Below are 25,284 nucleotides of genomic sequence, written 5' to 3' on the forward strand. Positions count from 1 at the left end.
TGGGGCTAGAACTCACAAACCACGAGATCATGACCTGAGCCAAAGTTGGTCACTTAACTGACTGAGCCACCCTGATGACCCTTGCCTTTTCTTTTTAATAACATTATTCCTTCGTTTACCTTTTTGAGGCAGTTTATTTCCCCCCAGAGTGAATTTGCATTCTGAAGTTTGATTTCATAGATTACTGTCATAGCATTAGATTACTTTATGCAATTTGGAATTTAATTTAATTCAGTGGGAAGTTTATCTTTTGTTTGTTATTCTCCTCCCCTCTCCTGTCTCTCTTCCCTGTCTGGTTATTTTGAAGCCGTTTTTCTCAGCCTATCCAGCCCATGGTGAACAAGATTTTATATTACAGATTGTAGGTCTTCTATACAATTGGGGCTGTCACAATTCCCTATAGAGCCAATGGAGAATTTTGTTTTGTTCCTGGGTCTTCCTGGGCTTTTCTTGTTCTTTCTCCTGACTTACATTTCCTATTTCCTACTTTCTGTATCTTCCTCTTTCTTGTGAGGAAGCAATATTTTAGAGAAGCATTACTTTTTTGGTAAAGAGTACAAGAGAGGTAAATTTGGGAGAATTTCCCTTTCTGAAAATGTTTTGAATCCTCTCTCGTGTTTAATTGATAGTTTGACTGATTATAGAACCCTGTATTGGAAAATCATTTTTTAAGTATTTAGACTTTGGAGGTGTTACTCCATTGTGGTCTAGCTATTTGTGTTCTCGTTGAGAAATCTGACTCTATTTTTATTCACAATCTTTTGCATGTGATTCGCTTTTCCTTTCTGAAAGATTTTAGGTTTTTTATATCCTGAATTTTACAATCATATATCTTGGTGTGGTCATTGTGGTGGGCATTCAGTGAGTAAATTCAGGATGTAAGTTTATGTCCTTCAGTTCTGGGACAAGTTTCTTGTATTATTTATTTAATAATTCTTCTTGTTTCTCTTTTTTTTCATTTTCTAGAGCTGCTATTAATTGAATGTTGAATTTTAATTTTTTATGTTTTCTATTTTTTAATTCTGAATTTTTTTTTCTATTTTGGAGAGACTTTTTACAATTTTATTTTCAAAACTATACTATTTTACAGCATACTTTAAATTTTCAAGAGCTCTTTCTTAGCCTCAGGATATCCCCTTTTCACAGTATTTCTATTCTTTCATAGATGCAATAGCTTTTCTTATTTATCTGAGGATATTATAGTTGCTTTTGTTTTATTTTGCTTTCTTCTCCTTGCTGCATCAATGCTCTTTCTTCAGAGTTACTTTCCTGTTTTTGTTTTTTTTACAAAAAACGATCTATATATTTTTAGAACTTTTTCTTGAATTTCTGCTTATCCTTGGCTCCTTAAAGTTTATACTTAAAAGTGAGGCAATTAGGGACACCTGGGTGGCTCAGTCAGCTCAGCATTTGACTCTTAATCTCAGCTCAGCTCTTGATCTCAGGGTCTTGAGTTCAAGCCCTGTGTAGGGCTCCACACCAGGTGTGGAGCCTACTTAAAAAATAAGTAAAAGTGAGGTGATTAATTAAACATTTACTGGATTGGTTATTATTTGGAGTCTTAGAGTTTTATTGGCAAAACCCTAAATGTTCATCTCTATGAGTGTTTTTCTTGAATTCTATCATTTCACCAGAGGGGAAAAAGGCAGTGGTATAATTTCATATTGGCCTCTTTTTCATTTAAATCTTTTGGATCTTTGCCTTTGTTCTGAGAGCCAATTTGCATATCCCTGGTTTCTTGAGTTTGAGAAACATTGTCCATCTTGGTGATAGGATTAGTTGAAGTGAAGACCTATTCTCCATGGACACATTTCTTACTTTCAGTTGACTTACTTGGTAAATGCCAAACTGTCAGGATAATGTCTTCCTTTTCTGTTGTGGTCCAGGTTTCCTCACCTGTTAGGAAATCTACGAAATAAAAAATAGCTTGTTATGGGGTCTCCTTCAGCTTCTCTCTTCACTTTATGCCAACTTTAAAAATACTTTACTCTGGAAAATGTAGAACTATAATGCTGTGAGCAATTATAAGTATATAAATAGAATTCTGCTGTTATTTCTCAGGTGGCAACTCACTTAATCCCAGAGTATAAATCATGATTGGTTTAAATCAATCACAACAACCCTGTTTTGCTTTGCCATTCCCTTTGTTCTAAAGGGGAATATAGGTCTCAGTCTTGGCCAGAGAAACATAAGAAGGTTTTTGGAGGAGATTTTTCTCCCTGATAAGAGAAGACAGAACTTTTTTGCTTCTGTCTTTTAATATTTCTACATTTTTCAATGATTTCTTGTTCTTGCTTTGTATACTATCTTCCCCAGTATCTTTAAATATAGTTAGCATGTTTATTTTATTTTATTTTATTTTATTTTATTTTATTTTATTTTATTTTATTTTTTATGGTAGGCTTCTTCCTTAGTTTTCTTTTCTTTTTTTCAATATATGAAATTTATTGTCAGATTGGTTTCCATACAACACCCAGTGCTCATCCCAAAAGATGCCCTCCTCAATACCCATCACCCACCCTCCCCTCCCTCCCACCCCCCATCAACCTTCAGTTTGTTCTCAGTTTTTAAGAGTCTCTTATAGCATGTTTATTTTAAAAATTTTTTTTCAACGATTATTTATTTTTGGGACAGAGAGAGACAGAGCATGAACGGGGGAGGGGCAGAGAGAGAGGGAGACACAGAATCGGAAACAGGCTCCAGGCTCTGAGCCATCAGCCCAGAGCCTGACTCGGGGCTCGAACTCACAGACCGCGAGATCGTGACCTGGCTGAAGTCGGACGCTTAACCGACTGCGCCACCCAGGCGCCCCGCATGTTTATTTTAAAGTCTAATCTGTTTTAATTCTTTTCAGATGGTATATATTATTTGGTTTGATACCTTTCTTTTGGTTAATTTTTCTTATGACTCTTGGGAGCTTGAGTTCCTCTTTCAGGTGATGTGTGTTTGGGTCGGATGAAAAAACTGAGCCCTAGTTAACGTGTGCCCATTAGTGTGTGTCCCTTGGTGTGTGAATTAATATGAGAGGAAAGAAAGAACCCCAGCGCTGAGAGACCACATGCCCAAAACCACTGCTGAACACTGTTGCCCACCCACTCAGTCCATTACATCATGAGCAAATTTTTCCTTTTTGTTGATTAGCCTTCAGTTCACCACAATAATTCTTGTTATTGCCTTTCTTTCCTACTATTAAAGAATGATTTAGTTTCTCTGAACAACAGCAAGGCAAGTCAAACATTTCTGAGTTGATTTGCTCTTAACAGATAAGATTTCTATCCGTTTTCCTTTATCGCTACAGTGATGATTCAGTTATCACTAAATTGAGATATTTTTGACTGAAAATGTAAGAGCTAGGGAAAACAGGTATAAATGAGGGCTTTTGGGGGGGGGGGAAACTGAGTTATATGATCCCTCTATTCAACCTTATGCCTGAGGACAGAGGCAGGTATTTGTATCCTCTGGCACTAGGAAGACATTCTGAAATACTTACTGAACTCTGGGCCACTTTTGTAATTTATATTGTGATAGTGTCATCTATCTCCTCCATCTGTCTGAGGCATTCTGAATCTATTCTTATATCAATCCTGGCTCTGTTTTTGTATATTCATCTCCATGCTGTCTTCTGTGTTTTCAGCTTCCAATTGATACCTTTCCATATACATCTATAACGTTTTCAAATAGAGCTTTTCCTTCTTCCTTGCATTTAATACTTTCCTCTTAAACAAATTATGCTTTTCCGATTGCTGCATTATACCCTTTACTCCTACTCTATCCTGGCTCTCCAGGATTACCTCACTGCCTTGGAGAATCCTGATATCAATAGAAACAAGGCACGTAAAGCTAATTTAAATGAGTTACTGGTTTTTTTTCCATCTTTAAAAAAAAATTTTTTTTAATGTTTTTATTTATTTTTGAGACAGAGAGAGACAGAGCATGAGCAGGGGAGGGGCAGAGAGAGAGGGAGACACAGCATCTGAAGCAGGCTCCAGGCCCTGAGCTGTCAGCACAGAGCCCGACGTGGGGCTCGAACCCACAGACCGTGAGATCATGACCTGAACTGAAGTCGGACGCCCAGCTGACTGAGCCACCCAGACGCCCCTTTTTTTCCCATCTTATAATTGTTTCTCATTTACTTCATCAGGCATTCTAGGATATACTGCAAAGATTTACATATCCCCTTAACTTCCACTCCCCCAACAAACAATATTAACAAAACATAAACATCAACGTTAATACAACTTCAGGACCACTGAGGCACTATATATAGTAGTATTAAGGAATATGTTTATTTAAAACAAGAAAATCTGGGTTTTTGTTTTTGTTTGAAGGGAGAAGTTAGAAAAATTTGCAGGTGGATGCAACTTGGAAATTTTAGAGTAATGAGTCAGATGATTTACTCTTACAAGTTCTTAAGTGTAATTTATTGATGTTAACATGGTCCGGTGTCACAGGTCTCACAGAAATTAGAGTTACCCTTAAAAAAACTTTCCAAAGCAATCAAATCAACTTACATAGTATTTAATCTCTACCAAACAGCATGCACACACACACACTCCAAAAAAAGCCTTATACGTCTTTATTCTTTTAAAACATCAAATAATGAAATGTACTATACTTATGAAAGTATATACAAAATAGCATATATAACATATATGTGTACCAGATTTGTTTTCTTAAAAGAAATATAATTAACAAGCATTACCTTTCCTCTTTTTATTCCTCTAAGGACTTGAATTATCTGTGCCACCTACTCTCTTGCCCGCAGGATACGGGGATTCTTAGAAAGAATTTGATGTGATTGGGGATAAGGAGAAATACCCTAAAATATTTCGGTAAGGCCAGTATAGTTTATATAGTTTAATGTTCTTCATTGATGAAGATTGTATCCACTGAAAGAACTAAGAAAGAGTGACTATATCTTTAGTAACAATTTAATAAAAATAGCAGCATATCTAAAGTCTTAGTCATCTAGGAAGTATGTGTTGAGAGGAAACTGGCAGGGATACCTATCCTAAAAAGATCATCACCTGTTATATTTGAAATCCCAGTTTTGGAATTGCTCTGTTGAATCATTAAATCTTTTAGATATTAAGAATCTGCTACTGAACAAGTTACTCCTTGAGAGATTACATCTTATTTATTAGAAGCACAGTTTCTAGCGCATGGTAAGGGGTTCAAGAACATATCTGCTGAATGAATATTAAAGAACAACCATGCAGAGGACTTTGGCTCAACTCAACTAACACTTGTTTGATGGCTTGAAGATAGTAATCAACCTATGGTATTCTTTTTTTTTTTTTTTTAATTTTTTTTTTCAATGTTTATTTATTTTTTTTGGGACAGAGAGAGACAGAGCATGAACGGGGGAGGGGCAGAGAGAGAGGGAGACACAGAATCGGAAACAGGCTCCAGGCTCTGAGCCATCAGCCCAGAGCCTGACGCGGGGCTCGAACTCCCGGACCGCGAGATCGTGACCTGGCTGAAGTCGGACGCTTAACCAACTGCGCCACCCAGGCGCCCCAACCTATGGTATTCTTGATCAGAGAGTGGGACCATTTTAAGCTAGATTACCAGGTTCTTGGCATCGTTATTTTTCCAATTTTGGTTGTACTTGATTATATTATTGGAAGTAGGGAGTCTGGACTTGAGAGATCAGCAAAAAGGAGAGAGCCTTTTTCAGAGACTCTTACTCTTTAAATATTATTTAATTCTTTAGTTACAATTGTAACAGCTATCCTTTATATAATATTATACAATACTTATGACATACCAAGCTATCTACAACTAAAAGCATGCTGTTTTTGTAAATATATTGTATATATTTATGTAAATATATGTATATATAGGCTTATTGTAATTTTATTACAATATGGCATTACCTATGATTCAGAGGTGTGAATCCCTAAAGTGAAATGTAATTCCCACTCGTATACTATTTTTTAGGAGAAAATTTCACTGTCTTGAAGTGATCTGCTTCCTGACACAATCACCATTATTTATATATTTAAAAGGAGAAAGAGGTTTGTAATCAAGATGGAAACTTTGTGACTATCACCTCCATCATCACTTCTACCATGGGTACTGTGGGCGCCATGGAGTTGATTTCTGTCTTCAATCTACCAACTGTTATGTATTGCATAATTCTGTGCAACTCAGAGATTAAGTGCCCTCAGCTAGTAAATAGCAGATTTAGGTGTTCAGAGGAATCAACAATTTACAGCATTAAATTAACTCTATCCCCAATAACTATCCTTCTCAACTACAAAATATTTTCTTAAACTATGATTCCATTTTCTCTGCTTTGTATTCTTTCTTTCTCTCTCTTTTAACATCTTCTTTCCTTCCTTTCTGTTTTACTCTTTTTTTCTGTGCTAACCCAATGTTCAAAATCCAAAAAGTGGGCAAGAAAGTGGGTGGAGGTTGTATGATATGGATGACGAAAAAGGGAAGAGAGAAGTTTGTGGTTGAATAATACCTTATTTACTTAAAAAAAAAAAAAAAAAAACCTCACACATATTCCAGTTCTTCCATATCATATATACAGGTTTGCAATGTTTTCAGATGAACATATATGTATAAGCAAAAATGAAGTTAATAATGCAAATACTGTGGAGGAGAGGGGTGCAATTTCTTAATTTGAAAAACAAAAAAACAACAATTACATCAAAACACAAAACAAACTACTCTATCATATTCCCAGCTATCATCTTTTTTGCTATTAAAAATAAAAACTCCTGATCCTTTCTTTACTCTGTGATATGTATGTGTGTGTGACTTGAATGCAAATGAAGACCAGAGAGAGGGGGATGATGTTTAATGCAAAATAAAATCCATTTTGTAAACATGTTCTCTATCTGATAAGGGCCTCCCTTTTGGTATTTACAGAAGATTTCTCCTTGTGTATTTTATACAGGCATATGAGTACAAGATATATAAGTACATCTAAGGTGGATTACTGCTCATTTGCGTTTTCCAGGAGGCATCTTGCAGACCAATAGACCCAGTGATAAAAAATTTCCTTAAGGACAAGGAGTATTCCTCAGTGTGCTTTTTATTAAAGGATGCAGAAAATCTTGTGTCTGGCTACAGGTTGACATTTTCAAAGCATACTCTATTTTAGTGAAAACATTCGTTTAGTATGTTTGGATATCAAAAGTCTAAAAAACACCAGAAAAATAAAATAAGTCAATATTTAAGGAATTCGTAAGAATACAATACAATTCGTAAGACAATAAAAAATGTTTATGATAAACATTAAATTTTTTTTCAACGAAGACAACTCGATTGCAGTTTCACTTTTAATATTAATATTTTGATGTATACCTCTGTCCCAATCAGATTTTTTTACAGTTTTTGCTATATATATATATATATATATATATATATACATACGTATACATACGTATATATGTATATATATATATATATATATATGAAGGTATATATATATAAGTTTATAATATGTAAAAAGTAAATTAATAGGTTGGCTTGCAGAAATGCTCTACAAGAGACAAGGGGAGCCATTCCGGCCTTTGAGAGAAACCCAATCATAATATTAATTGGCCTCTTTGTCCAGCTCAGTTGTGTGATGTTGTGGAAGGATTCCTTTGATGGGAATGAAATCTCCCTTGTTGTAACGACAGTTTTCAGATCAATTATTATATATGTGCACGTTTGGAGTTCAGTATGTCTTCCTGGGGGTCTTGGGCAGCTTCCTTCATTGACGTGGGCTGCAATGGCTGCTAAAACCTGGGAGTCAAAAGCAACGAGGAGGCGACGCCATTTGCAAAGCCGGAAATGATTAAAATCTCAGGGTTGAGACCATTCCCAGTTAGTAAGGGCTTGCCAAGACCACAGTTCCTGCTTCTGGTGTCTACTCTGAAGAGCATAGAGTAGAGGTTTGTCTACCCCAACATGGGCAGTAGGATCTCTGCAGCTGCTGGAGAACACAGGGGGAGGGTGAGTCACTGGCGTGGCAGGCATCGGGAAAGCGCGCTAATTTGAGAGGTCAGCGGCAAGTCCAGCTCAATGGCCTAGTCTCGCCAGGCTAAGGCGCGAACCCTGCCGGCCTCCGTCCTCTTCCGCTCGCTTCAGGTACTGCCCGGCGGATCCCTCCGCCGCAGCGTGCGCTACCGGTAGCGCCGCGATCGGCTTTTCGGCAATACCCGGATGGAAGCGTAATGGCCGCCAACGGGGACTCGCAGGCAATGGGGACCACGACAGGTATTCCCTATGAACGGGGCCGCTCAGACTTGTTAGGATGCCGGGACTTCTAGATGGCCAGCCAGGGGGCAAAGTGCGAGTTTGTGGGGGTGTCAGGGTCCCCTGAACCGGCTCAGGGATCCGCCTCTCGTGATAGGAAGCGCCTGCTAAATAGTCCCGGCTATTCAGCGCTTCCGCCTAACTTGCCGCAAAGTTTTTCTAGAGAAGTGGGCTCTTTTACTCGGCGCTCCTGCAGGCTGCTAGAGCTAGCCTTCCGTTTCTTAGCTGGGTTTGCACTACGTTCGGGCTCTTTGAACTCCACACTCTCCCACAGCTTAGGAGCTGGAGCGGGAGCGCGGCGACAGTGTGCCTCCGCGCGCCCGAGGGGAGCCGAACCCCGGAGGAAGGGGCGGATCGGGCGCGGTGTTTGGGACGGAGCGGGGCGCGCGGCGCTCGAAGCACCCACTCGGCGCGTTCCGGGGCTGGTGGAGACAGCATGGGCAGTCCTGCGGCCGCACCCCTCGAGCTGTAGATTCGCAGGCCCACGGCAGCCCGACTCGACGGCGTCCCCATTGTGGGTCCAGTTTGTGGTCATTGGAGGTCTTTTCTTGCAGATACGCACAGCTCTCTGGCGCGCGCTCTCTCCTCCAGAGTTGGCCACAGGCGCCCTTCCTTGCAGACCCCAACCACACCCAGTGGCAGATGGATTTCTTTGTAACTGGCTTTCTCACTTGTAGGGTCCATTTTGAGTCTATTCTTAACATGGTGTCCTCATTGTCAAGTAGACAGTCTCTTCCTAGATGGATATGGTAATGGAATATATGTAGGGTGAATGTATATGAGGTAAAATGTTGTAACTTAGGAAGAGCAACAAAACAGATGTGGTAGCTTTAAGGTTCAGAATACAAAAGTTTAGGCTCAGTTTTCTTTTTAGGTTTAAATTTGGGGCGTTTAGTGTTTGTGATCTATTTTAGTGAAAACATTCGTTTAGTATGTTTGGATATCAAAAGTCTAAAAAAACACCAGAAAAATAAAATAAGTCAATATTTAAAAATGGAATTCGTAAGAATGCTTGAACTTTGTGTGGCTGTAGCAATGGTGAAACAAGACGCCAAACTGTACATCAGGGTAGGAATTTCATTAACTAGAGCGTCTGTGTGTTAGGCCTGGTTTACTGTTTTTTGTTTTTGTTTTTTCTTTTTTCTTTTTTATGCAGCAAGGGATCGGATTTGAGTGTACTCTAAAATTAGTATCCTCAGGTTGAACAGATAGAAACCACTTAAATCGATGCAATGGAATACCCTGACCTCTTTTAACTGCAAATCCGTAGAAATGGATTATCTTTAAGCAAAACTATATGTTTCTGATATTCATGAAGAAAGGCATTGCATTGTATTAACATTTTTCAGGCGTTAGCATTTCATGAGTATGGTAAGCGTAGTAGACCCCGTTATTTTTGTTAAAATTCTCATAAATAAGATGATCCCCAGGTTTAGAAAATTGTTAACAAAAGGGAAAGGAGGGATAAAATAAAAGTATCTAACCTATATTGCACATCCAAATTTTTCTTTATTTTTTGCAGTGAAAGTAAGTATAAATACCAATTCAAAACGTTTTAGATATGGTTTTATGGAAGGGTAAAAGGATCAACAACCATGATGAATACCTACTATGTGCATTGATAATGTATGAGCTTTTATTTTTTTCAACGTTTATTATTTTTTTATTTTTTTTATTTTTGGGACAGAGAGAGACAGAGCATGAATGGGGGAGGGGCAGAGAGAGAGGGAGACACAGAATCGGAAACAGGCTCCAGGCTCTGAGCCATCAGCCCAGAGCCCGACGCGGGGCTCGAACTCACGGACCGCGAGATCGTGACCTGGCTGCAGTCGGACGCTTAACCGACTGCGCCACCCAGGCGCCCCAATGTATGAGCTTTTAAATGGTTGAGATTTTTTTATCATCACACTTAAAATCCTGTCCTATTCTCTGGTAATAGTATGTTGCGGTCCCAAGTTTTTATATCTTGAAGCATTCCAGAGGATATATTTTAGCATAAATACACAATTTGACTTTAAAACATACTTTAAACATGTCATTTAATGTACTTTTATTCTTTACTTTTCTGTTTGGAATTGTTCTTACTGAAGCAATGTTTGCTTTAGATCACTTAATACAACTTTTTTTTTGATGATAAAAGACTTGAGGGTTTTTTTGCTCAGTTCCTCTGGGTACTCTACTAAAAGTTTTGTGATAAAGCACTATATAAGCAGAAGAAAAGAATTGTAATAAAGTTGAAGTTTTTATTAATTATCTGATCCCAGGTGTGTAGAGGCTATGAATGTTTCAGTTCTACATGGGGTATTGACTTTACATGGTCAGCAATATACATGGGATACCAGCACAATGAGTATTAAGAGGTAGTATTTTGGTAGTAGGATATCTGGGGTGGAATCAGATCTAGATTGTTCTAAGATTGTGATTTTGGGCAAGATTCATTTTCCTGATCTTGTAATAAATGAATTGGATAGAGTCTGAGCTCCCTTCTAAGCTTTGAGTTTTCTGATTTTTATAAATTTATGATGTTATCATGGAGTAGCAATGATGGGTTATTTGCCTAAGGGCAGAGAGGTTTTTTTGTTCCTTTCAAATTTAAACACATAAGTTGAATATGAAGCATAATTGAATCACGAGTATAAAAAACATTTACTAACAGTTTATGCAGTCAGTTTTAAACTCTTGGTCTTCATTTCCAGATATCGTCTCTTCTTTTGACCACTGTTCCTGATTGTGGCTTTGTCCAAGCATTAAATTGCGTGCCTTTTGTTCCTTGAAGAAGGAGGTATGGTAAAGATTGAAGTATTACAGTATGTAGTCTATTAAGCAGTAAGTTAATATGTTTTGATATGGGACAAAAAAATAAGAGTTACGAGTTTTCATAAGTTATAGTTTTATGTTTGGCTTAAATAAAAAATACAGGTTTGCTTTTAATGTTGGCAGAAAAGGTAGTTTTGGTTTCCTAGTTTGTTATTTAACATTTCATTAGAAATCTAAAGATAATTTAAGCTGTATTTTTCTAAACATAAAGACAACATTAAGGGCTTCTGGGTAATGAACGATGGAGATATATATGGTAGGAAGATGTTTTGAAGTTGTATAAATGACCAGAAGAGTGTTTGTGTTTTGCTCTGGTAAGTGTAAAGTAATGCTCCTAAAAAAAAAATCCCGATATTTATATCATGATTAATGGCATCTACATTATGAATCAGGAAAGATATTTGGGAATCGCTGTGGAGTTATGACTTGTTTCCTGAAGGCAATCATCTGAATATCCTGGTGTGAACAAAAAGAAGGGGGAAAATCTGCCATCGAATCCATGGTATTGTAAGGAAAGCTTTGCAAACTCAGTGGAAAATATTGTACCCTTGTACAAAAATACAGTTTATCTACTGTGGAAGCACAGTTTTTCTTGCTGTTTGTTTTGGGTAGGTACTGGGATACCACAGTATTATAATTCCCCTCACCAAATGCAATAAGTATACCCATAAATATAACTCTAAATTAGAAATAAGATTATGTATGGGACACCCGGGTGGCTTAGTTGGTAGAGTGCCCGACTTCAGCTCAGGTCATGATCTCACGGTTCACGAGTTTGAGCCCCATGTCAGGCTCTGTGCTGACAGCTCAGAGCCTGGAGCCTGCTTCAGATCTCTCTCTGCCCTTCCCCAGCTCACTCTCTCTCTCTCTCTCTCTCTCCCTCTCTCAAAAATAAATAAACATTAAAAAAAATAAGTTATGTATATAACTACTAAAAAAGTGGAAGAGGACTATACCAACTTAAATTATTACTTTACTAATCATAACCATGTTTTGCCATGAGTTTTACTAGCAGATGGTTTTCTTTTCAGGGTCATTTTTCACAAAGGCAGGAATGTTTTATTTTATTAGAAGTTAATATCTAACAACTACAGTGAGTACAAAGCAACAAAGCTTAGATACCAGGTTATTATTTATGTTCATTTATATGTGTAATTTCTTCCTACATAACAATTGTTTGACCTCTAACTGAATTAGGTTTGCATGGGTACTGTGTTGTTTTCTGAATAAAGTAAATGCTGAGGGCTAAGAATTTTCTTTACTGTGTTTGATCCAAAATTCTCAGAAGAAGTTACACAATGAAGAGTGAAAACTTCAAATGTAATAAAGTAAACAAGAGGCTGCTGTATGATGACTTACCAAAATGATTTGGATTATTCCATCTTGAAAAATTGTGAGCAGAGTCTGACTAAATTTTAAATCTACTTTTTATTTTTTTAAGTTTACTTACTTATTTTGAGAGAGCACGTGAGAGAGAGAGAGAGAGAGAGCGTGCAAACAGGAAAGGGGGCAGACAGAGAGGGAGAGAGAGAGAATCCCAAGCAGACTCTGCACCTTCGCAAGGAGCCTGATGTGGGACTCGAACCCATGAACCATGAGATCATGACCTGAGCCAAAACCAAGAGTCAGGCGTTTAACTGACTGAGCCATCCATGTGTCCCTGACTAAATTTTAAAATTGTGATCGGTATGACTGCATGAAATAGGTATCAGAATTAAGTTGCATGACTTGAAGCTTAGGATAATTAAGTAGGTCTCACATGGGTCTTATTTTAAGAAGTGGTAATAGCCAAAAACAAATATTGGCTTTGTGGAAAGTCTAGTAAGTGCAAAATGTGATAAAATCATCACCAATTCCTAATTAAAATTGGGTTGTTAGAGGTTATAGCTGGTAGAAAAAAATTAGACATATATATGTTTTTGTTGACCTTGAACAATGTGGGGGTAGGTAGATTTCCAATTCCATGCAGTTAGAAATCTGTGTGTATTCTTTTGACTCCCCTAAAATTTAACTGCTATAAGCCTTCTGTTGATTGGAAGCCTTACTGATAGCATGAACAGTTGAATAACACATACTTTGTATATGTGTTAGAGGCTGTGTTCTTAAAATAAATGAGGATAAAGTAGGCTAGAGAACAGAGAGTGTTATTAAGAAAATCATAAGGAAGAGAAATATATATTTGTAGTACTGTATTGAAAAAAATCTGTGCATAAGTGGACCTGTGCAGTTCAAAGCTGTGCTGTTCTAGGGTCAGCTGTATGCTAATTTGCTCAACTCCGTATCTCTTCATTTGGGGAATCATCTCTTCACCTATCATGTGTGGTTGATAGGCTGCCTCTCAGTCGTATACTCTTATAACCCAAACCTAGTCATCCCTATTGCAACAGTGATTGCGTATTGATCCAGCAGAGCCAATTAGAATCCTGTGACATTGATGTATGAATGCTAGGAGAAAGATGCTCCCTTTTTTCTGAAGTTATTAATCTGGGTGTTAGTAGGATTCTTATTAATTAATTCAGATTAACTCTTATTAATCTGGGTGTTAGTAGTAGGGTGTTAGTGCATTCTTTCCCACATGTATAAGAACCCCATCTGTAGTAGGAGAAAGTGAAACCATAAATAAATGGGAGATAGGTTGAGGTAGCATGCCAATTTCAGTTCCAGGGATTGTGGTATGAGATATCCATGGTTTTCTTTTGATTCTGTCAGCTACCCTGGTGTCCTTTCCAGTCCCATGAGCCAAAATTTTATATATAAATTAGTTTGAATTGGATTGCAGCAGAAAATGTTCTGATGAATATTTGGCCCTTATGAATTTAAGATCTATAGCTTCAAGTTGACCACGTCCATCTACAATTTGCCCTTTTCTTCCACCTTATGAAGAATACCCATTATTCATTCATCATTCATGTATACATTTAGTCCTTCATTCAACCTACAAACATTTGTTGAGTGTCTACTATGTACAAGTATGTGCAGCTGCCTGGATAGTCAAGGATTATACCTACTTGCTGAAGATGATGGACTTCCTTTAATGTAGCACATTTTTATATACTTAGGTTACACAGGTCAACAAGACTGTGTTGAGATTAATCAGTGCTGTGCTCAGCATTTTAGTAATATGAAAGAATAAAAGGAATTGTTTGCCTTCAAAGTGCTTACAGTTTAGTTAAGGAATCCAGATTAATGGGTATGAAATGACACAAACAACAGGTAAATGCATATACATTCATGTAGTCTGGATATTAAATCTGAGTTCTGATAGAAAGGAAATTAGTGAGGGCTAGAAGGTTTCTTCAAGGAGGTATGAGTGCAAATAGGTTTTAACTTATGAGTCATTTTGATAGGCACAGAATAATTGAGGAAAGGATGGAGTTGAAAATGACTAAGGACTGATCCAAGATAGGGAGGAGATTGGTTTGACTGTAACGGTTTGTATTTTGGGGAAATGAGAGGTAGTGATAATAAGGTTGACTATTTTAGGTAAATCCACGTATGAGGCATTTGGAAAGCCAAACAAATTTTATTTTCTGTTAAGGTGGAGATTGCTTTGAATAAAATGTTTACATTTCTTTGATGCCATTTTTGTGATGCTAAGGTGCAAAATAAGTGTAATCAAGTGATGTAAATTTACTTGTTGTGGAAAACATCTTGTTATGTTTTCTGCCTTGGAAATTTTTTATTTTTATTTAAAAAAAATTTTTTTAACATTCATTTTTGAGATAGCAAGAGTGAGCGTGGGAGGGGCAGAAGAGAGGGAGAGACAGAATCTGAAGCAGGCTCCAGGCTCTGAGCTGTCAGCACAGAGCCCTATGCGGGGCTCAAACCCACAAACCATGAGATCATGACCTGAGCCAAAGTTGGAAGTTTAACCGACTGAGCAATGCAGGCACCCCTGCCTTGGAAATTTTTTAAAAACAATCATTAATTTGCGGTGTTGTTCTGTTTTATACATGTTATACACATATATATAAAATTGGTTTCTTTCTTCTTACCTGCCCCTTTTTGAGAGATCCCATAGTAACAGTGGCATAACCATACCCTTCCTCTAGAGAAACAGCCAGTTCAAAACTAACGTTGCAATAGATGTAAAAGCATTCTGAAAGAGATAAGGAATTAAATTAACGTTTGCTCACATAACAATTGTTTTGAGCTCCAGATACTAGGAATGACGTATAGGTTAATGTGTCATTCTTTCATTAAATGCTGTTGTTAACTTCACCTTTTTTCAGTAACCAGTTAGCTGATATTCAACTCAAGAGAATTAACATTTGGAACATTCCTGTATACCAGGGTTGGCAAACTTTTGCCGTAAATGGCCAGGTAGTATATATTTTAGGCTTTTTTGGCAGTATGATCTCTACACCTATCAGCTGCTGTTGGAACACGATAGCAGCCATAGACCATATGTAAATGAACAAGTGTAGCTATGTTCTAATGAAACTTAATTTACAAAAAGCAGCAGGCCACATTTGGTGCACAGGGTGTTGGTGTGGACCACCTGTCATAGATTTAATGAGACATTTTATGCCACAGCTTCTCATAATCACATCTTCCCACTATCCTCCTCTCTAGTAACTATGGATCAGTTATCTTTATTATTTTCTAAGTTTACCTCTCCTACTTGTTCACTTTTTTTTCCTTCATCATCACTTTTTATCTTTTTGTTATGTCATTTTCATAAGCACGTAATCATACTGTAATTTCTCCCAGTTTAAAAAAACAAACAAAAAATAACTCCATTTCAATTCCTTTGTCTCTTGGCCTTTTATAGTAAAATTCCTTAAAAGGGTTGTCTCCCTTTTATAGTAAAACTCCTTAAAAGGGGGCACCTGGGGGGCTCAGCCGGTTGGGCGTCTGACTTGATTTCAGCTCGAGTCATAATCTCACAGTTTGTGAGATTAAACCCATGAATTATTGTTAACATGTCTCTGCTGGTGATGTGGAGCCTGCTGGGGATTCTCCCTCCCTTTCTGCCCCTCCCCTGATTGAGCACGCTCTCTCTCTGTCAAAATAAATAAACATTAAAAAAAAAAGTTATCTGTACTGCATCCATATCTCCCTTTTTTTCCTCCCATTTTCTCCTAAATCCATGCTAGTCAGCCCTTCTATATAACCCCACTGAAACCATTCTAATCAGTGTCACCAGTGGTCTTGACATTAAGTCCAGTGGTCAATTCTCAGTCCTCATCTTACTTGAGAGAGTTGATCAATACCTGATCCTGGAAACACATTGTTCACTGCTTTCAGGACACCACTCTCTTTACTTACCTCATTGGTCATTCCTTTCATCCTTACCAGCTGGTTCTTTCTCCTCTTTTTCCTCTAAATGTTGTAGCATCTTGAGGCTCAGGCCTTGGACTTCTCTCTTTGTGTACTTACCCCTTGATGATTTCATTCAATTCTATATACATAAATACATACACACACCAGTGATTCCCAAAATTTTATCTTACATCCAGACCTCCATATTCTGTATTCAGCTACACATCCACATTTCCACTTGGCTGTCAGCTAGATTCCTGAAATTCCACTAAAACTGAACTCTTGATATATATTCTATACTTATTGTTCCCACTCTGTCTTTTCTGTATTAATAAATAGCAATTCATTTCTTCATTTGCTGAATTTGGAACTTTGGGAGTTATCCTTGACATGTCTCTTTCTCACAGACCAAACGGAGTCTGTCAGCATATCCTTTGGCTCTATCTTCACAGCATATCCACGGCCTAACCATATCACATTCTCTCCACCAAGCCACCATCATCTCTGACCTGGATGTTGTAGTGTAATTATCTCCAAAGTGGTCTTCTTGCTTTCACTCTTACTTCCTTCCCAAATACTTTGTTCTTAACATTGTAGCCAAAGTGATCTCTAAAAAATAATTCAGCTTATGTTACTTCTTTACCCCAAATGTTCCAGTAGCTTCTCATCTTGTTTATAGTAAAACCAAAGTCCTTGTAGTATCCCTCAGGCCTTGTGTCAGTTCCCTCATTACTTCTTTGACCTCATCTCCTACTGCTTTCTTCCCTGTGCTGTTTTCTTGTTCTAGGCCTACCGACCTTGCTCTTCTCTGAACATGCTAGGGACGCTCCATACTCAGGGTGTTAGCACTCATTATTTCTTTTCTTGGAATGCTTTCTGCCTCAACGTTTTAAGATCTTGGCTTAAATAAGACTTTTTCAAATGAGGGCTACCTGACTTCATATTTAAAATTGCAACTCTGATTCTGCCTATTTTTCACCATAGGTATTTATCACCTTTGAATATGTTACACATGTCATATGTAATAGGAATTTACTTATCTTGTTTATTATCTAAATAGCTAGTAGAGTGTTATGTCCATGAGGGGAGGGGTTTTTGTCTGTTTTATTCATTGCTGTATTCTCAATACTTAGAACAAAGACTGGCACAGATTTGGTGCTAGCTACATGCCCAACACTATGCCAGATGCTGGTGGTATAGCAAAAAACATGACAGATGTGTTCCTTATACTTATGCAGTTTTTATTTCAGTGGTAACGACAGATAGAAAATAAATTGTCAAATATATAAAATATTGCCAGAGGAAAAAAAAGTGTTATAAAAAAGAAATACAAGGAGCTTAGAGAATAATATTTTTCTGGTTGAGAAGCCACGCTTTATATGTTGGGGAGACCCTTCTGAGGTGATGACATCTGAGCTGAGACCTAAAAGATGAGAAAGATCTAGCCATTTGAAAACTAGGAGAAAGACCAATTCAATTCAAGCAGGGAACAGCAGGTGCAAAGGTCTGAGATAGGAAAGGAGTATTTGAGGAACTGAGAGGCTATCTGTGGTAGCTTGCTGGAGTGCATTTACAGATGAGGAAATTGGTATGAGGTGAAGTGTAGGAGAGAGGTTCAGGACCAGATGTCACTGCTCCTTGTAAGTCTTGGCAGAGATTAAATTTTGTTTTAAGTGCTTTGGGAAGCCACTGTAGATTTTAAAGCAGGGAGCGTTGTGATCTATTTTATATTAAGATCACGTTTGCTCCTGTGTGGAGAATGGATTCACAGGAAGGTGGTGGGCAAGAGAGAAGCATGAATGCCAGTTAGGTTATTTTAATCCAAGTTATAGATGGCAGTGGACTGAGAAGATGGTGGTGGAGGTGGAGAGAATTCAAGATGTATTTTGGAGATAGAATTGACAGGACTTGCTTATGGATTAGTGTGGGAGTAAGAGAAAGAAGGCGCAGAATGATTCCTTCATTTCTGGGATGAGTAACTGGATGGATTGTGGTGCCATGTTACTATGGTGGGGCAGCCTGGGAAGTGGAGTTTGTTTCTGTCCTTGAGGCAGGTGCTTTATAGAGCCAGAGAAAAATGAAATAGTTTATATTGTTTTGAGAAGCAGAGGGGAAGTGGATTACGTGTTGATACATGTTCTCCCAATCGAATAGCCATAAATCTTGATCCCCCCCCCACCATGTGTTCCAAAATCTTAAGTAAAATCTGCCTGCTCTGAGTTACTGCCACAACAAAATGACAAAGAAGAAAGGCATGAGAGATGAAATAACCTTTCTCCTTCCCATACTAAATTTGGTGGTCTTTATTTCACTTTGGATAGATTACTTTGATTTTTCTCCCAATTCCTACATATTGAAAATGTGATATCTGACCATGTGAGAGAGAACGTGCACGTGTGCGTGAGCTTGTGTGTGTGTTTTAAATCAAATTGCATTGCAGCAAAAAAAGTTTACGTGATCTGTAACGTTTGTATTTGCTATAAAGTCATTTAATCTGAAATCACAGGAAGTCAGATATTTGGGTTGCAAATAAAAGAATGAGTCGGGAGTGTGTTAGGACCCTGTGTACCAATCATCTTGACTTTCGTGAGGCATAAATGAAAAATATAAAATAGAACTTCTCTTTAAGGGAGGTAAAACTTAAAAAATGAAATGATGTAACTATAAAGCAGTGTAATGAAGTGGTGAACAATGGCTGTACTTTAAATGGATATGCAGAGAAGGGAGAGATTAGTGTGTATTGCAGAAGGTTTCGTGTGCCTATAGGAGGTAGAATTAGGAAGTTTGACTAGTATGGAATGAAGATAGAAGGGGATGACAAGCCTGGTGAGAGGAAGCAGGATGAACAAAGATAAATAAAAGTGTATGTGTAGGTAGTGGGTAGCATCTTAGATATTGGGCACTGTACCTTATGGATAGTGAGCAGTCATCATCTCAGTAATAAGAAATAAGATTAAGGGGTGTTTGGTGGCTCAGTCGGTTAAGCGTCCACTCTTGATTTCAGCTCAGGTCATAAACTCGAGGTTTGTGGAATCGAGCCCGGTGTAGGACTCTGCGCGGACAGTACAGAGCCTGCTTGGGATTCTTTCTCCCCCCACTCTCTGCCCCTCCCCTGCTCATGCTCTGCCCCTCCCCTGCTCATGCACAGAGAGAGCATGACAGCTCTCTGTCTCTCTCTCTCAAAATAAATAAATAAGCTTTAAAAAAAAAAGATGAACCTGAACTGCTTCTGTATTTTAATTTTTCTATTTTGTACTCCTTCATAATTGTATCAGTGTCACTAGCCTACCTGAGTGGTACATGGCTCACATGTATTCTCGCATTTTGAACATTTCTGAACCTGTACTTCCTTACATCTGCATATTTAACTCTTTATTTTTCTTTTCTGTTTAAGTTGTTTATTAGGCCACAAAGATTTGGAGGGAGCTGGCTTTTATTATATGTGTATATGTATACAATATGTATGTGTATATATACATATATACATATATATATACAAAATAGATACACATACATATATATATGTATTATATATGTGTGTGTATATATATATATATATATTCTACAAAATTTATTCTTTCACTTGTTTAAAATATGATAGGTATTAGGGGCGCCTGGGTGGCTCAGTCGGTTAAGCGTCCGACTTCGGCTCAGGTCATGATCTCGCGGTCCGTGAGTTCAAGCCCCGCGTCAGGCTCTGTGCTAACCACTCAGAGCCTGGAGCCTGTTTCAGATTCTGTGTCTCCCTCTCTCTCTGACCCTCCCCCCGTTCATGCTCTGTCTCTCTCTGTCTCAAAAATAAATAAACGTTAAAAAAATAAAAATAAAAATAAATAAAATATGATAGGTATTATTAGCCCTGTAGGTAAACTTTTTAAAAACTTAAAACAGCTATAAAAAAAACTAAGCCCAGAGTGTATGTTTCAAGTCATGAAAAGATTATTGTTTTGAAGGCGTTATATGGTTCTGCTTTGAAAATATGTTTTAGGGTTTTTTGTGTTCTCTTCTAGATCCCTTTTAGACAGAACTTTACATTTTTTCAGTAAGCTCTACTGATGCATGCTGCTTTTGTTTTACCTCCAGTTATATATTCATATGACTGTTTTGAATTCAGTTATCTCTGTAGAAAAATTTTGGTGATTCAAGGAATGAAATTGTTATACAAAATAATGACTAATTATATTAGTCTTTCTGTGTAATGTGACAAGTTAGGTTACAGAGCTACATGCTAAGTTACAAATGGGGCAAAGCTAAAATCAGAATTTTTTAGTTCTTTGTTTACTGTTTAAGCAACTGGAATGTAATAAAGAGCATATAGATTCTTCCTTTTTATACCGTTTCAATAAAGCTAAAGACTGTAAAATGTCTTTGCTTTTTAGTCTGTTGTAGACAGCAAACAAAACTCTAAGAATGACGCTTTTTGATTTATTCTATTCAAATGTTTTTTATCCTTGGTGTTTTACTTTGGGAATCATCTTTTTAAAATTTTTCTGTGTGTTTCTTAATATGCGAACACTGCCAGTTCTGTGGTTCCTTACTCTTTATGTGGATTGTCACTTAGTTCTCTGATTTTCCAACTTCTATTTTTACTGTCTCCAATATATCTTGCTTTCTAGTAGCGTTCTAATAATATTTCTAAAATAGTGCCTTTATAACTTCTCTCTGCTCATGGGCTAGCCGTGGCTCCTGGTTACCTTTCATTTCAAGTTCAAATCTGTCCTCTGTAGTCTGTTCTCACTTAACCTCCCTATTATACACATTCTCTGTGATCTCAATCCTGCAGTGCCATGAGAGAAAAATGCCTTTCTTCAGTGTTACTCCATTTTTCTGGTCTGGATAGCCTTTGCTCCTTTCTTGCAAGTTTAAGTCCTTTCCTCTTTAAAGGATCATCACAAAACCTACCTTTCTGTGAATTAAATGCAGTCAGCATTGATCTATCAACTTAATGGCTTAAGAGTCTTTAGTTACAAGTAATAAAACTAGCTTAAGCTAGTTTAAGTTAGGGTAATCTGAAAAGGAGGAATTTATCTTAAGGATACAGATTTCCTAGAATTCAAGGGCAGGAATAGATGAGGCTGCAGTAAAGCCTTGGTGGTAGTAACATTGCCCTCTTGGTTCACTCAGGAGTACTTACGAAAGCTGATGATTCTCTCCCTGCTGTTTGGGTACATTTGTCTTCTGTTATGCCATGCTGTCATTCCCTAAAAGAAATTAATATGTTGTCAGTAGTTCAGGACGTATCTTTCTATAGATTTGTCTATGCTTATGCAAACATACCCTCATACTGTCTTTTCTCCTGACATGAAAACGGGGATCTTTCCTCCTAATTTAAAAATGTGTTATATGCCGTCATCTGCAACTTCCTTTTTTAAAAACAAACAAAAAAATTCACAATGAAATCAATTCAGTACATACATCTTTTTGTTTATAATGTTTCGTGTGGATGGATGTTGCATAATTAATCATTTTCCTACAAATGAACATTTAAGTGATACCGATACATATGTTGTACTTTTATTTATGTAAGATGGATTGTTAAAAGTACAGTTTATGGGAGTATACTTAGACAATGTGTAGGAAATTTATTATTTTCAAGGAAAATATAAATTGCCCAAAGTGGCTCAAGCAGTGGAAACCCTGAAGAGCCCAGAAACTGTAGAAGAGCTTGCAAAGGTTGGAAGGCCTAAAATCTAAAGAGGTACCAGGCCCATGTGGTATTTTTGGTGCAATCGTGTAATTTTAAGGAGTAGGCAATTTTCATGTTTAGTGAACTAATTCCAGAGGAGATGAAATTGTGGAAGTTATTCCGATTTCATTTTACATATTCTCCATAATGCCAACATCAAAACTATTAAAGATAGCAGAAAATTCTGAATAAAATTTTGTCAGGTCAAAACCAGCACTTTATTGAAGAATAATATGCTTAACTAATGTAAAAACAGTTCAACATTATACTTGCTCTTCATTTCATTGTATAGTATACAGGTTTCCTTCACTATCTGAAACAAGAGTGGTCCTATGAAACGTTTTATAGGCTGAAAATGGTATAAAATGAAGAAACAATTACCATTCCTTTAGGTGGAAAAGTTTTGGGTGTTCTCAGAGCCAAAAAATAACCTTAGTCTTAGGCTTTTCTGATATCTTGAGGCATATCTTGTTGGTGGAGGCAGAAATAATTGCAATAAAAGCACAGATGCTCACAAACACAGTTCAAAGCTATGGCCATGTTGAATGCTGACATGTTGATTTGTAGTTCCTGGGGAAGGAGCTTGGTGGTGCCACTCACTGCTTGGGGTGTGTGCTGCCTCTATAAGAGCTCGCTGCAAACAAAGGCTGAAAGCTATTTCTGCTCTTTACCTTTTTTTGTAAAACCATGTCTTTTGGTCAGCAAAAACATACTAATGTAGGTCTTGTAAGTGAAGTGGCATAATGCAAACTTTTTGAAAAGTGAACTTTCAAAAAGCAGGGGATACCTGTATAAAAAGAAATAGTTGAATTTAGATCATTACAGTTTTTCCTACTTCTTTATCTTTTTTCTTTTTAAAAAGTTTTTACTATTTTTTTTAGTGTCTTTCTTTTAACAGTGTATTGAGATCAGGAAGCATATTGGTTGATTACCATTTGTTTTCTATGTAAAATACATAAAACTTTTTATGAATGTATAACTGCATTCGTAATTGTTACTCTGGTAGTGCCAACTTTTTTACTTTTTTAGGTAGCATCATGGCTCACAAATTCTTAAATAAGCAAAAAATTGCTTCTCAATAGCATGAATTTATATACCATGAGTGACCTCTAATAGCACGATTTTATATTCTTTGAGCATTATGTTCGCCTCCAACTTTATGGCTGTTATACAGTCTTTTCTGCAGAGGTGTGATTGGGTACTTGTGTACTGATGTGAGGAGTGTAGTGTTGAATGATACCTATTTTGTTTTGATTTCCACCCTTTAGTGTCTACATCCCACAATTTTGTGCTGGCATCAGGTTTGTTCAGAAAAAACTCAGTTGGTTTATGGCAGAATTCACTTGCTTTGAGAATTTCAAAATTTTCGTGGCTTCGTACCACTTTTTGATAAAGTTTCATAACTGTGGTCTAGACACAAAGAGGTCATTCTCCTCACATCAAAATGTAAGCTGTTTGCTTATGCTGTGATAAGGAGGTATGCCAATGTGGAGGCTGTAGTGATCCGAGGACAACATTTTAAGAAACAGTGATTTAGGATACACTAGTAATCACTATAAACATTTTTATGTGTGTATTCCTGACTTCTTACTATGAGTCTGTATGGGTCTATGTCTCTTCTCTATACACCTATTAATTTTTGAGCCGATTAAACCCTAATATGTCTACTGTTTGTTTCTTGTTTTTTTTTTTTTCATTGAATGCATCTTGGATCTCTTCCTGTCAATAAATGTAGGTTTGCAGTATTGTTTTTAAAACTGAATAATATTCCATTAAGTGAAAATACTATAATTTTTAATTATAGTAATCTTTAATCTTTTTTTTTTTTTAGCTTGTTTATTTTGAGACAGAGAGTGCGCACACACACACAACTAGGGGAGGGGCAGAGAGAGAGGGAGAGAGAATCCTAAGCAGGCTCCCCGCTGTCAGCGTAGAGCCCGATGTGGGGCTTGATCTCACAAACTATGATATCATGACCTGAGCTGAAATGAAGAATTCGACACTTAACTGACTGAGCCATCCAGGCTCCCTGTGAAAATACCATAATTTACTTATTGGTGGACATTTTGTTATTTTTGATTTTGTGATTTTGTAAGCGATGCTGCAATGAGCATGATTATTACCTTTAAGATACCTTTCTAGAAGTGAATCAGTAGTTCTATACTTGCTTTCCAGTTGTGTATAGATTTATATTTTCTTGTATATTAAAAAATATATACTATTGTGTATGTAACTATATGTAACATAACTATGAATTGTTTATAATAAATATAAATGAATATATACATAGCAAACTGTTCTTTGTAAAGATTGTATCATTAGTATATCATAGTGACTCTGTTACTAGAAAATGAAATTTTAAAAACGAAGGCATACAAAATACAAGTAAAAATGTTTATTGTTCGATTCAACAGATATGAATTTAACTCTGTCAATTTGCTACAGTAGTTTCTAAATGCTTACTCTCAGTTTCCATACATATGTGGTCATGGACTAGTGACAGATGTTTTATGGACCATCGGCAGGACCTTATTTTTAGTAGCACTATTTTATTTTGGCCTAGGAGTCAACGTAGAAGGGGGAAAAAGGGGCTGGGGTGAGGTTTATATTTCATCCATACACGGTCATTTAATCCTCTTGCTTTTGATATGGTACCCACTCTCTCACCTGTGTCTGGTATCCCCTGTTTAAGAGAGTGTGTTTACTTTTTGTAGAGAATAAACTGCTGCTGTGGTGGGGAAATAGCAGTTACCTAGCCTGGAGTGAGAAAGGGAATCTTGGCATCGAACCAGAACTCAAGCAGCTTTCTCCAAATTTCTCTTTGTTTTAGCTTTCTCCTCCCTTCTTCCCATTTCATAGTTACTTTGTACTGCCAGTTCCTAAGCCTTTCAAAGATTCAGAATGTAAAATAGGTTAGTTCTTAGCTTTTGCCACTGTCTGTCTGGGATTCAGTTTTCTTGGGTCTGCAGGGTCATTTACTAATTTTTCTGCTTTCCAGCATTTAGGAAGTTGTTGCTATTGTCATGTTTCCTGTTTCCTATTAATTTTTCTTTAAGGACTCCTTACCTGTTTGTCATGTTGTGAATGTTCCCCTCCTCTAGTTTTTTTTGCTTTTCTTAACTATTAACAAAATATTTACTTTTATTTCTATTTTGTAGATTTTGTTATTGACAGATATTTCTTCTATAACACATTATTCCTTTCTTTTAGTCCTTGTTTTTCTGATTTAAATTTGATTTTGCTGAAGTATTTAC

At 37.1% G+C, this 25,284-nt stretch overlaps 1 protein-coding gene and 1 long non-coding RNA gene across 10 annotated transcripts in view; both read left to right on the forward strand.

Moving 5' to 3' along the window:
* The window catches only part of LOC123576875, a 39,605-nt gene extending 32,529 nt beyond the window's left edge, over positions 1-7,076 (forward strand). Inside the window, exons 5-6 of the long non-coding RNA XR_006701619.1 lie at positions 5,944-6,020; positions 6,914-7,076. This is a non-coding gene — a long non-coding RNA (uncharacterized LOC123576875). The remainder of the gene's footprint in view (positions 1-5,943; positions 6,021-6,913) is intronic.
* An 819-nt stretch (positions 7,077-7,895) lies between these two features.
* Positions 7,896-25,284, forward strand: part of ZNF518A (zinc finger protein 518A) — a 29,048-nt gene continuing 11,659 nt past the window's right edge. For 2 of the 9 annotated variants that reach the window (XM_045438373.1, XM_045438375.1), the window contains exons 1-2: positions 8,098-8,223; positions 10,959-11,044. The gene's annotated coding sequence lies outside the window, so the exon portion shown is untranslated. Of the gene's footprint in view, positions 8,224-8,380; positions 8,777-10,958; positions 11,089-12,364; positions 12,473-25,284 lie in introns of those variants that run through there. The other 7 variants (XM_045438374.1, XM_045438377.1, XM_045438370.1 and 4 more) reach the window with 7 other exon arrangements.

The sequence above is a fragment of the Leopardus geoffroyi genome, chromosome D2 (genome assembly GCF_018350155.1).
Source record: "Leopardus geoffroyi isolate Oge1 chromosome D2, O.geoffroyi_Oge1_pat1.0, whole genome shotgun sequence".
NCBI classification, from domain to species: Eukaryota; Metazoa; Chordata; class Mammalia; order Carnivora; family Felidae; genus Leopardus; species Leopardus geoffroyi.